General features: G+C 45.9%; 1 long non-coding RNA gene across 4 annotated transcripts in view; it reads left to right on the top strand.

Moving 5' to 3' along the window:
• Positions 1-13641, top strand: part of LOC102151445 — a 147815-nt gene that overhangs the window by 110115 nt on the left and 24059 nt on the right. For 3 of the 4 annotated variants that reach the window (XR_005363411.1, XR_005363410.1, XR_005363408.1), the window contains one exon: positions 3090-3234. This is a non-coding gene — a long non-coding RNA (uncharacterized LOC102151445). Of the gene's footprint in view, positions 1-2122; positions 2383-3089; positions 3235-13641 lie in introns of those variants that run through there. The other variant, XR_005363409.1, reaches the window with a different exon arrangement.

The following is a 13641-nucleotide window of genomic DNA, read 5'->3' as shown; positions in this document are numbered from 1 at the left end:
GGATGTTAAAAATACTGTAAAATTAGATGGTGGTAATGGTTGTACAACTCTGTGGATTGTACTGAAAACCACTGAACTGTATCAACTTTAAACAAGTGAATTTTATGGTATATAAAATCTGTCACAATAAAACTTTAGAGAAGAGGAGCACCTGACTGGCTCAGTCAGCAGAGCAGAGCATAATGCTCTTGATCTCAGGGTTGTGAGTTTGAGTCATAAGAGAATGCACATTAAAACCATACTAAGATAGCATTTCTCACTCATCAGATGGGCAAAAATTCGAAATACTGACAATATACTCTGCTGGTAAGACTGGAGAAACAGGCACTCATCGATTGCTTGTGAGAATGAAAAATGGAGAGGAATTTGGCAATATCTTACAAACGCAGATCCGTTTACCCTTTGTCACAGGCTTCCTACTTCTAGGAATTTACCCTGAAGGTACACATCCAACAAATTTTTTTTAAAGATTTTATTTATTTATTCATGAGAGACAGAGAGAGGCAGAGACATAGGCAGAGGGAGAAGCAGGCTCCCTGCAGGGAGAGCCTGATGTGGGATTCGATCCCAGGACTCTGGGACCACCACCTGAGCCAAAGGCAAACGCTCAACCACTGAGCCACCAGGTGCCCCCACACCCAACAATTTAAAAATATTCAGGTACTAGGTTGTTCCTGGAACATTATCTATTTCAAAAAATATATATATTAATATCTTAAATACCTAAACATGGAAGATTGGTTAAATAAACAATGACATTTGGTTGAAGCGCTATTAAAAACAAAACCTTGTGGAAAATCTCTATGACCTGATTTCCAGAAGATAATAAATGAAAAATGCAAAGTGCAAACAATTATAAATAATGTACTTTTGTATCAAAGATAAAAGGGCATAAGAAAACTTAAGTATCTGCTAAATTTTGAAAAGGACAAAACGAAAAACCACACATACATTAAAGAAATGGGAGGGCACCTGGGTGGCTCAGTGGTTGAGTGTCTGCCTTCCACTCAGGTCGTGATCCCAGGGTCCTGGGACCAAGTCTCACATCCCGAGGGGAGCCTGCTTCTCCCTCTGCCTTTGTCTCTGCCTCTCTCTCTGCATCTCGTGAGTAAATAAATAAAATTTTTTTTTAAATGGGAAAACACTGAAGTGGAATCCCTACAAGGAGTAGAGGAAGAGGGGCATATGGACGCTTCTCCGTGTATATCTTGGTGTACAGTTTTGATTCTTGGGAAGTACATCAATGTTCTATATGTTTTAAAAAATGAATTACATAAAGGACAGGAGGACGGAACACAAAAAAGAGCAGATAAACCCAAACACACCTAAAAAAAAAACAAAAAACAAAAAACAAACACACCTGATACGGCCTGTCAGTTGCGAACCCACCCTCTCTTACTCTGCCCTGCAGACCACATTTCTGCTGTGCCCGTGACCTCTGGGTGGGGCTGTGCCCCCCACCTGCGGACAGGGGGCTACAGGGCTGCAGGAGGGACAAAGGGTGTCCTTCCTGCTTCCTTCGGGGCAGCGATTCCCAGAGTCTCACTCCAGCGACCTGCCACCCAGAGGCCACAGTGCCTTCTCCTAGCAGCTCGCGGTTCCTCCAACAGCCTCATTAAACCACTTGGGCAACCCCTGCTCTAGCCGGCGGGTACCCCCTCTCGGAGCCCTGGTTTCCAGCCCGAAGGGCCCCTTCCTCCGAAACCACAGAAACCAACCCCCAGGTAGCACCTTTTCCACAGAGGAGGTCTGAGTCTCGACCCCATAGGTCCGTTCTGAGTGTCTAAGGCTTAAAAATTCAAACTACTTCCTTTTATTCTCTCAACCCTGAGTGATTATCTCAGAGGAATGAAATTTCGAGTGTTGCTTGCTTAGCGCTTTTCTAGAGTTTCTAACTGGTTAAGTAATGAACGTGTGCTACCTTTATGACAAGAAAAAGAATGTGCCCCTCTTATTTGATGACGCTTCATTGTGCCTTAGTACAAATATAGAGGCCGCGTGAGTGACGGCCCAGGCTCCTGAGCTCCGGGGGTGCCGGCCGAGCTCTGCCCCGCGCCACAGAGCAGGCCTGTTCAATTCTGACGTGTCCCTTCCATCCCTTCCCCTAACAGAAGATTATTTGAAGACTTTCTTGTTCTCTAAGCAAGCGATATCGGCCCAGAAAGACATTTCTCTCAGAAGCTTTTCCAGAAGCTCACAATAAAGCTGAGTCTCCCAAAGTAATGTGAGCCAAGGAACCAGAGGAAAGAGGAGGCCCTGCCAGGTTCCACGGGGAGGGAGGTCCTGGGTTCCTCGGATGCCGGAGAGCTTGGTTCTTGTCTCACAAGAATGTCTTGTGAGGAATGTCTTGACTCCAAGAATGACTCTGGCGGACACAGGAGAGTGAGTAAAGGGAGAGAAATTTATTAAGTAAAGGTATAGAGAAAGCTCTCAGGAGTGAGAGGGGTCCCGACAGGGTTGCCGCTGAGGGCTTGTGGGGCTGGTCTTTTGTCGAAAGCTGGCTGGGAAGCTTGTGGCCTGGAGATTCTGGTGCTGTCTTGGTTTAAGACTGGTGATAACATCTTTAATGGCTTACTTGGTCTTTGGGGTCTGGTTATTCTTTGTTGGCCACAGATGACTGTCATAAAAGACACCCTCCCCTCCCACACCTAGGGCAGGGTGGGCTGGCTTGCTCCCTTATCTCTGGCTTCCTGACACCTCAGCATCTTGGGGATTTCTGTGAGCTGATTCTGTGGCCCCCTACCTAGCCCTGCCTGGCCCTGTTTGTCCCTAACTCCCCTCCGCGTTCTCTCTTCCCGCCAGGCTAAGGCCAGGGGGACGGGAATGGGACTTACAGCTGCCTGTGCCCGATTCCTACCTCCCTACAAAACAAAACAGAAACGAAAACAAAACAATCCCGTCCTCAGAATCCAGACCAGGAACTCTGGAGACGTTGCATGTTCTGGCAAGCAGCCTGATGGCTAATAGATAACAGGTTATCCAGGAAATAATTAGAAGCCCGCGCCCACATGGATCAGTTGCAAACACTGACCTCTGGCATTCAGGATCTGGCCCCCAAAGTAAAGAACTCTTTCTTCTTTCACTTCCAGAGGCTGGGAAGGCGTTAGTGCTCTCTCTGTTCTTTCAAACCTGACAAATGAACAAGTACAGAAGCTCCAACAGGCACCGCAGCCCGGCAAAGCCCAGGGCCTCTCCCTGAGCCCCTGGGGTAGGTGAAGAGGCTCCTGTCCCAAGGTAGGAGGCCAGGGCCAGCTTGCTTTTGCACCATTTCCCGCGGGTGTCTTCCATCTTCTCACCCCTTTCGCCCACACTTGTGCCCCAGCCCTGCTCCTTCCAAAGTCCACGCCTGGCTGCCCAGGGCGGCCATCCAGCCCCCACTGTCTTTTCCCAGATTCAGCACATTGCACTGCCCGCTCCCCTCCTCCAGACGCTAGGCTTGCTTGTTTGTGAGGAGGGAGAAAGACTCAGAACTCAAAGCTTGGTTTATGTTTTAGGAATTCATGTGGGTTCACCACTATAGATTATACTCTTGTGTTGCATCGTTGTTGCTTTTAATAATGGTTTCCAAAATGGATTCCTCTTCAGAATTCTTTACGGTTTTCTGCAGCATGATGTATAGAATTTGAAAGTAAGCAGGAATGCAATGACAGATTGAGGCTTTCTCACTTTGTCTTAAGTAGATGGAAACAGCTAATAATTCTCTTCTTCTATATATCATGTCAAATCACCCTTTTTTTCTTCCTGTCTTTGGATGGGGCTTGTGTTTTTCTCTAGTAAAAGCAAGAGTAGTAACAGTAACTACCATGTTCCTAGCACTGGCCGGTGCTGGCTGTGCTAAGCTCCTTAGGTCCATTGCCCAGTTAACTGTTTCCATAGTCTGGTTTTATTATCCCCATTTTACAGGTGACAAAACAGAGGCCTGGAAGAGATTAAATAATTTGCCCACAGTTATTTCAAAAAAGAAAACAAGTAGAAACAGCAAGGATCGAGGTGCCTGGGTGGCTCAGTGGTTGAGCATCTGCCTTTGGCTCAGGGCATGATCCTGGAATCCTGGGATCGAGTCCCACATCAGGCTCCCCACAGGGAGTCTGCTTCCTCCTCTGCCTCTGTGTCTGCCTCTCTCGGTGTCTCTCATGAATAAGTAAATGAAATCTTAAAAAAAGAAAAAAAGGAAGAAGAAAAGGAAACCGCAAGGATTCTGAGATTCAAATCCATGTCAGATTCCCAAGGTCCATCCTCTGTTACCTACATCATATTAACTTCTTCAGGGAGGCAGCCATTAAGAGTCCTGAGTCCTCGGAGGTGGGATAAAGGGGATAGTGATCTGTAGGGGGCAGATTTCAGAGCTTGTGGCCACAGTGTCATAGCACCCAAAATTGCCCATCAGGCTCAGAATCTGCCCAGGGCTCTGCACCCTCTCTTTTGAACCTCACCACAAACCCATGAGTCAGACATAATTTTTCACCACCCACCACCATCCATGTTATGTATAAGATTTAAAGTGAAGGTCAGAGACGTGATTTGTTCAAGGTCACTCAACTGGTAAGTGGAGTAGAATTGTGGTTTTGAATTCAGGCCTCCAATTCTCCAATCTACTTTCGACTTACTATGGCCTCTGTCTCTCAGCCACCCGGGCGTTAGGGCTCCCTCTCACGCAGGGGCCAATGGTGCCAGGCACCCTGGCTCTTTGCTTATTCGCGGTGTTCAGTAGTTTGAAAAGCACAGTGATAGATGTGAGTATGGGTTCTAGAACCAAACTGCCAGAGTCAGAATCCCAGCTCTGCCATGTACAAGTTCCATGGCCTTGCAGAGCTCGCTGTGCCTGTTTCCTCACTTGCAAAATAAGACGGAGTAAGAGCAGCCGCTTCTACAACAGCTGTGACTGAGGCGTGTGACAAGAGCTTGGGATCACGAACGAAGCAATCAACAACTGCCACTTATTATGGTCATTTAGCAATTTCTACCTCGTTGCCAGGTTTACACAGAAGCTACTATTTCAGTTAGTGCGATATATATTTCCTGCCAGAGATAGGCCCTCGGGGCTCCTCTGCCTTTAGCTCGAGTGGCTTCCCCTGAATGCAGACTCCTTCGGGGCAAAGATTCAGGTTGCGAGTAGTTGAGGTGGTGATCCCAGAAAGCTCTGTGAGAGAATGGGAAACATGAGGCAGGGAAGGGAGGCAAGACTATGAATGAACAGGTTTCCACTGACAAGAAGGGGGCTGGATCCCACCGGGTCCCTTTGAGAAACTGGAACAGGTCTCAGGATGGTCCCTGGGGACCCTCACAGCCCATTCCCCCATGGAGGAAGGGTTGCCCCTGGAGCATTCATCCCCGCTAACCTCTGGGGCCAGTATGCTCCGGGGCAGAGCACACCTGCAGGCTGCAAGAAGCCAGAAGTTGTTGGTGTGTGGGGAACGGGTTGCAGGTGACCCTGGGGTAAGCCAAGGGCACGTAGTTGGGGCCCTGCCTGCCAGCTTCACAGTAATCTCCCAGTGTTGCTAATATATACTCTAGGTGTATTTTTTTGTTTCTCAGAAACTCTTGCCAAATAGCCCATTGTTTGCTATGGATCTATTTTTAATGAGCAAAATTTCCTCCTTGAACTGTAAGTGCCTGCTTAGAACTGTCTCAAGAACTTCTAGATAGTCAAGGTCCCCTGAAGTATCCATAATCGTGACAGTGCCCTACATGTCTGTGCATTGTGCCTTCTAGTTTACAAAATTAAAAAATACTTTTCACACACATGATCTCATTTAATCCTCATGGTAAGCCAGCGAAGTGGAGGATAGTTCTCCAAAGTAGTCCCAGAGTTCTCGATACTTTTACAAGGGATTAGAAACAGTTTAGTGATTTCTGTTGAGAGATGATTCCGAAGGCCTGAGGGAAGTTTTGCAGCATCTCCGCTCTATCTAAACCGTTCCTAATGGACCGAAAAAGACCTATTCCAGCCATTTTACTCAGGTTTGGAAACTTTAAGAGTATGGATGCTTTAGGAATAATAAAACAACTCGGTTACTTTGTTCATTTCTCTCAAAACGTACACATGTAACAAGATGTTAAAATAGAAATTTCTGACAAAGACGGCAGAGATCACATTCTAAAATGAGGTGTTGGACCTCCATGCAGGCTTCAGAAAGAAGGCAGGTGGTTAAAGAAAACCAGTTTCGTGATTTCCGCACCCTCATTCATGGTAATAAAATGGCTAAGAATTTGGAGGTGAGAAAATTGGATTTTTGAACAACATTTTTGGTATACCATGAGTCCCAGTCTCACCCTTAAAAGAGAGAAGGGAGTATAGGACCCTTTTCACAAGCTTAGAGAAAGGGAACCCATCATGTCCATTGAGAGATTTAGGGGACACAGTGCACAGGTGTCCAATTCCCACATAGAAAATCTGATGGACAAGCAATGGGCTGACTACAGCTTTGACTGAGGAGTAAAGGGGAAGGTCAGTGACAGCCTGTGCTCTCACGTTTGTCACAACGTTGTGGGCAGCAAAAGAGATCAGAATACGCCACCTTAAAATATGCCACTTTGACATATGGATTATTTTGAGCCAAAAACAATTAGGAAACAGAGCACACAAGAGGACCTTTCTGCCCTCTCTTTGTAAAAGCAAGGCATATGTTTCCCTTCACACTGTGCCCCCTCCTCTCTCTTTCTTAACTGTTAGGAGCATTGACTTGAATTTGCATAAGAAGCCTTACTAAAATAAGGCTTATATTCTATTAGTTTTCCCTGTATATTTATCTTCCACAATTTACCACCCGTGGAAGCCCAACTCCCTTTTTTAACTTGTCTTGTCACTTCACAATTTATCACTCAGGACACCTGGGTGGCTCAGTGGTTGAGCATCTGCCCTTGGCTCAGGGCGTGATCTTGAGATTCTGGGATCCAGTCCCACATCGGGCTCCCTGCAGGGAGCCTGCTTCTTCCTCTGCCTATGTCTCTGCCTCTCTCTGTGTGTCTCTCATTAATAAATAAGTAAAATACATATTTTTAAAAATTATCACTCTTTGTTAAAATGGTATATAAGCTCCCAGGCTTAACTGCTTTTGGGGATTCTCACTCCTTTTCGTTTGAGTCCCCTCTCCCTGCCCATAAGACAGAGACCTTCTCTCCTGTTCATCTGTCTTTTGTCACTTTAATTTGCAGGCTCTAGTCACTGAATATAAAAGGGTAGAGAAAAGGGTTCCCCCCTTACCAGCAGCAGTGAAAGATTGTCTTAGATCTGTCCAAGAGGATTGCAGGGAGGGACAAACATCTCAGAGAGAAGCCTAAGGTGTCACCACATTTGCAGAGGCTGATGAAGGAATAAGTGGGTGACCAGAATAGAGAATATTTGTCCTATGAAGCAAACTTTAGGAGAGAGATCCTCAGTAATTGGGAGTGAAGATCATCCAAAAGAGCTTGTGAGAGTCAGCTTTCAAACACCTGCCAAGTCCAAAGAGAGCAGAGCAGATGATAAATCAGCATGCCAAGACCAGTCAAGGAAGAACTCCCCTGATCCTTTCGCCTCTTCTCAATTCCAGAATGCTAGCTCTGAAAGAGTTAGGACTCATGGTTAGTAAGCAGGGTAAGGTGAAGGAAAAGTGTTAGCACCTGACCATATACCCCTTCCATAGGCCCTTTCTTTCCACCTTTAAATAAGCCTGATGTGGGACAGGGCAGGTAGCTTCAATTTTAAAGCAAGAATATTCCAACTATTAAATGCATCCTATATGTTTTGAAGTGCCCAGATGGGTGTTGGTATTACTGTGACTAGAAAATCATGGAGCATGCCCTAAATTTTATCTGGGGCAGATGAAGAGCTCATTCCCCTAAATGGATGAGAAAGGACTGTGGGAGAACAAAACAAATTTGCTTTGATTATCCTTCATGAGTCATGTTTTCAATATTGGGAGATTTCCTAGTGCCCAAGGAAAGAGTGGGTTGTTGTGTATGAGTTGAACTCTGGTTCAGAACCCCAGAAAACATCACTGGAGAGGTGACACCAAATATATAAATAGACCAGTGCCTGCAGCTACCATGGGGCTATGATCAAGCTTTGTATCTGTTGTTCCCCACCCAATTTAGAAACCTATCCTGACCAGAGATTACAAATGGTCAAAGCCACCAATGCTCCCCTGGCTGCAAGACCATGCAAGCAGATGGCTGCTACTGCCTGCCATGGGAAATCCCAAACTTGGTCTATAAATCCACTATATGTGCCCCCCAATACTGCCCAAGGATGAATCTATTAAGAGTTTGAAATCCTTGGGATGAACAGATTGCATAGTGTCTGTGACTATTACAGTAGACAAAATGCTTTGGGAGACCTTTTGAACTTATTATCTCTCAGATCCAAACCCGCCCTTCGGGCTCAGCCTTGTGATGCCCGGCCTCTGCAAACCACATTGTGGCTTTGCCTGCAGGCTCCATGTTAGCTCTTCGATGGGAAGCATTAGAGGGAGAGAGCAAAGCTGGAGGAGAAAGAACGTGTTCCTTCCGATCTGCTTCCTGTGGGGTTCCTGTCCCTTTGATGTCACGCTAGTGCCCCCTTGCCACCCTGGCAGTGGCCGCCCCCCTCATAGTGGCACTTGCAACTATGTTTTCCCAACGCTCACCAGCAGCCTCGTTGCACTCCCCTCTCCCAGGAGACACCAGGTCCCCCTGGGTCCCTCTCCAGATGGCAGAAGCCAGCTCAGCTGAGCAGGGCCTCCTCCTCAAAGTCTGAGTTTCCGGTTTCTAAGTTTGTGATAATTCCCACCTCTCCCCACACCTACCCGCACGGGGAGCGGCTGCTTCCTGCAGTTGCTACCTCCACGACACCCTCGTGTCCTGGTTTTGCTTCCTCAGTCACCTAGTCAACAACGTGGTTTCTTTGTCAACGATTCTTATACCGCCTCCTCTGTTCAAAGAGCTGAGGATGTTTCCTCTCCTGGTCAGTTCCTGACTGGTGTACGCCTCTCAGTGTAAAATGGAGAAGTGGAGTATCTCAGGGGACTCATTGGGGTGAAGAATCAGTGAGGCTTCTAGGAGAGAAAGCTGGGAAGACTTTTAGAGTGAATTTTTTTAAAAAAGATTTTATTTATTCATTCATGAGAGACACAGAGAAAGAGGCAGAGACACAGGCAGAGGGAGAAGCAGGCTCCTTGCGGGGAGGCTGATGTGGGACTCGATCCCAGGACCCCAAGATCATGCCCAAAGGCAGACGCTCAACCACTGAGCCACCCAGGTGCCACACAGAGTCTTTTTTAACCTTTTTTGAATCATGCAGCTCTCTGAGAGACAGATGAAAACAATGGGCTTTCTCTCCAGAAACTGTAAATATCTATCAGCACACACACCACCCCCCTTCAACCCAGTACAATTTTACACCCAGTGACAGGGGTTGGTGAACCCCAAAGCCCAGACTAATAATTCCTGTGGTAGAAGGCTGGCCGGGGTGGGGCTCCATCTTGGAGAAAATCTAGTTGGCTCTTGGAAGCTGCTGTCTGAGCCTAAGAAAAGTCGAACAAAGGGACCGTCAGTACGGGGTTGCCAAGGAGCTGTCCTAGATTTTCAAACTCCCTGAATTTGAGATAAATATCCTGACTGTGGACCTGCCAACCGCCCTGGATTCCTAGTTACTCTGGCATCTGAAGCCTTAAAAATGTATCTTTTTCAGCAACAACTATTTGACTCATGGGGACCCAGCCGACAAGAATGAGGCCTTCCGAGGCAGAGGGCTGTTTTGAGGGCTCTCCTTCTAGAAGCCCCTGGCTGACTAGATGGCTGGCCCAGCCAGGTCCCAGTTGTTCTCTGCCCGCTCAGTGGCCGCCTAGAGCATAGCCCTCCAGGGAAGGGAGGCGCATCGCCATCTCCTGGCTGGTGCTATTATCACATGCCAATTTTCAAAAAGCAATTCCTGCTGCCCGATTTCCAAGCAAGCATAAGAACTACTCTTTTACTGTGAGTTAGTTAACTAGATGTGTTGGGTGAAGGATTATGCTCTATCCCGTTAGAGGAGAGAACACAGAGTTTGGGAGTAGTACCTCTGGACCTCAATTTTTCCATCCCTAAGGAAAGGCCACTGTCTAAATGCGGAGCAGTTGGGCAGCCCGGGTGGCTCAGCGGTTTAGCATTGCCTTCAACCAGGGTATGGTCCTGGGGCCCCCGGATCGAGTCCCACATCAGGCTCTCCCTCTGCCTTTGGAGCATGGAATGGAGCCTGCTTCTCCCTCTGCCTGTTTCTGTGCCTCTGTCTGTCTCTCTGTGTCTCTCATGAATAAATGAATTAAATCTTTAAAAAAATAAATAAATGCAGAGGAGTCTTCTGCTGAATTTCATTTCTCTATTAAACTGTCCTGTTGAGGGATTCCTGGGTGGCGCAGATCCTGGAGTCCCCGGATGGAGTCCCACATCGGGCTCCCGGCATGGAGCCTGTTTCTCCCTCCTCCTGTGTCTCTGCCTCTCTCTCTCTCTCTCTCTCTCTCTCAAATTTAAAAAAAACAAAAAACAAAAAAAACTGTCCTGTTGAGCTTTTAGAAGGCAGCACCAGAGAATGGAAGAGGATTCTTCCCCACATCACTTACACAGGTAGATAGCCACCATCTTTCTCCACAGAGCCGTCTGACATACAGTTGCTTTCTTAGCTGAATGTCGATCCTTTAACTTTCTTAAAGACTGCCCGGGATACAGATGGATTTCTTTTCTTTGTTAATTAAAAAAAAAGTTTATTGTTTTATTTATTCCATCTGTAAAATAATTCATTCATCCAATACATTTTTTAAAAAGATTTTATTTATGTCTTCATGAGAGACACAGAGAGAGAGGCAGAGACACAAGCAGAGGGAGAAGCAAGATCCCTGCAGGGAGCCCCATGAGTGATTTGATCCCAAGATCCCAGGATCATGACCTGAGCCAAAGGCAGATGCTCAACCACTGAGCCACCCAGGTGCCCCTTTCCAACAGTTTTATATTGAGTGTCTACTATGTGCATGCACTTTTGAGGCACAAGGGATATCACGGCAAACAGTACAAACAAAAATTTATATAGCTTCTCATTTAGTGGAAGAGATAGACAATAGATAAAATAGGTAGTGGGTGAGGGCCAAGAGTGGTGTTTTGGGTGGCTGTTTGTTTTGTTTTGCTTTCTTCAGACAGGCAAAATTATAGCATGTTGCTCTGCTGATGGGAATGATGCAGTAAAGGGGAATAATGACCCAGGAGAGAGGAGGAAGAATTGGTGAATGCCCCTTGAGTAGTAGATTTGGTGCACAAGTGGAGAATGAATCAGATATTTACTGAGTCTCTGCCAGGTGTCAGAACCTGGTTAGGTGCTGGGGACAAAGCAGGAAGAAAACAGGTAACACCCCTGCCTTTCTAGAGACTGCATTCTAATTAGGACAATGGACAATAAAGAAGCAGTGAATCCCTAGTATCCATGGATTGGGATAAATGCAATGACTAAAAGACACTGGTCATAGTTCTCTTTGAGAAGTGAATTTAACTGAGTCCTGAAGCATGACACATGTCCACATGAAGAGCCTGAAGGAAGAGGATTCTAAACAGAAAGAATAGCAAATGCAAGGTCCTGAGGAGGAAGAGCCTGGCCCATTTGTACACTTGTGCGAGGTGAGGCTCTTGGAGGATAGTTATCAAGAAGAGTAAAGCATGAGATGAGGTTAGAGAGGTTGGTCACTGATGGCTTTTTTTAAACAGCCAATAAGTTTTATGAAAAAGATTTATAGATAACTCAAGGCTAGGCAGGACAGTTAACATTGTTAAATGACAGAATCAGAATTAAAAAACATTTCAGTGGTTGGCATGTAACAAATCTCCATGTCAAATTTCATTTTTGGATTCAAAAAAATCAGTTGTGAGAAACAGTAAAAGGAAGATCAGGAACACCACCAGTTTTTATGAAAAGGGTTCTAGGTGTGCAAAGAGCAGAACCTAAGAGAGAGACCTAAATGGAAAATCTTTCCTGGGAATGTTACCAAAGGAGAGAGGAGAGGATGTGGGGGGTGGGGGAAGGTGATAGAGAAGAAGGAAGAAAATTATGAGCCATGAACTAGAGAACCATGTAATGGACTTGGCTGTGTCTGCAGGCTAATGCTTGTACAATCCTGGGAGACTATGGCATTGCTGTCTGAAAGGTGTCTCCGCACCAACCAAGGGGGAAGGAGGGGGCAGCAGCTCTTCATTGCTGCCAGACCACTGGGCAAAAATTCTTTGCATGGTTGTCTACATTGCCCATGAGTAAGTGATAAGTACGTTTCCATGGTGGTCCCACCCACAACGTCACTCAGAGGCCCAAAGGTAGAAAGCAAAGGGTATAAAAAGTGTACCTTAGGTGGGTCATGGTCAACTGCACCCATGCAAACTGGCTAGACACAGCTGGAATAAAGGACAGGAGAGACCTAAACCTCAGAAGTGATTCATAAGAGGTGTCTCATACACATAGAGGACAATTTCCATTCATTCATTTATTTATCATTCATTCATTCATTCATTCATGACAGACAGCCAGAGAGAGAGGCAGAGACACAGGCAGAGGGAGAAGCAGGCTCCAGGCAAGGAGCCTGATGTGGGACATGATCCCAGGACCCCAGGATCACAACCCGAGCCAAAGGCAGACACCCAACTGCTGAACCACCCAGGCATCTTCCATTTCTCTTCCTTCAGCATTTTATTTCAGTCTTTTCAGATTTTTTGTGGAGACATGTGTATGTACCTGAATCTCACTGGCAATGCTTTCATGAAATTTGGATCCTGAAGGCAAAAAGTTCCCTCAAAATGCTGTCCCTTCTTTGGTATTTCTCTAACTCAACAAAGGAATCTTTATTAAACACTATCTAAGATTTCTGCATCTTCACAAAATGCTGCACATACATAAACTACTTACTTTTGCTACACCCCGGGCCACCACTGCGGGGGGCAGTGTGTTATGTTGGGAAAACCACTTATTCCGTTCATCCCAGGCCGATCAAAGGCCTCAAAATTAATATTTTGGCTCATCTCCAAATAAGGTTATACATACAGTCTCAGAGCCATACTGACAACAGCATTGAAAGACGATGATCTTCATACAGCTAAACCAGGTGTCCCCACTCTCAGATCAGACTGCCTGCTGTACATTATGAATTAATATTTTTCAAAACTCCTATAATTATCTTATGAATAACTCAGTGCCTTTGGTGCTAAATTATACCAATTTATTAAATGCAAAGTTTCAAAAATATCACAATTTTTGTGATTCTGTTTTGACATTTCTCCTTTTTTTTCAATATACCAGGAGCTTTAAAAAAATGATAGTAACCCATGTATTTCTTGATTTCTGAGCAATCCTGGCTAATCCCTACCAACTTGCTGAAAGGACTGTGATTGGAAGTTCCATATCCCTCCCTACCCCCCATTCCAAAGGTTTATTAGTCTTGCAACTTCTGGCTGCACAGGGAAAATCAAGGGAGAACTAGCTAGAGGGTAAGTGAGGAACCCGTGTTCCTTTCCTAGCTCTGGAAGTGTTTGTAAACATCACCCAAGGCAGTCTGGTTTTGCCCTGGAGACTGGTTTATTTTTCATTTCAGTGTTAGGAGCCCCTTTATGTAATTGTTGCTGTGGGGAGCCAGTGCTTCTAAATACATTTTTGTTGGATCCCCAAAGGATTATCTTCTC

This window comes from Canis lupus, chromosome 8 (genome assembly GCF_011100685.1).
Source record: "Canis lupus familiaris isolate Mischka breed German Shepherd chromosome 8, alternate assembly UU_Cfam_GSD_1.0, whole genome shotgun sequence".
NCBI lineage: Eukaryota > Metazoa > Chordata > Mammalia > Carnivora > Canidae > Canis > Canis lupus.
The sequence above is the reverse complement of the archived record's forward strand: the minus strand, read 5'-3'. Positions and strand labels throughout refer to the sequence as shown.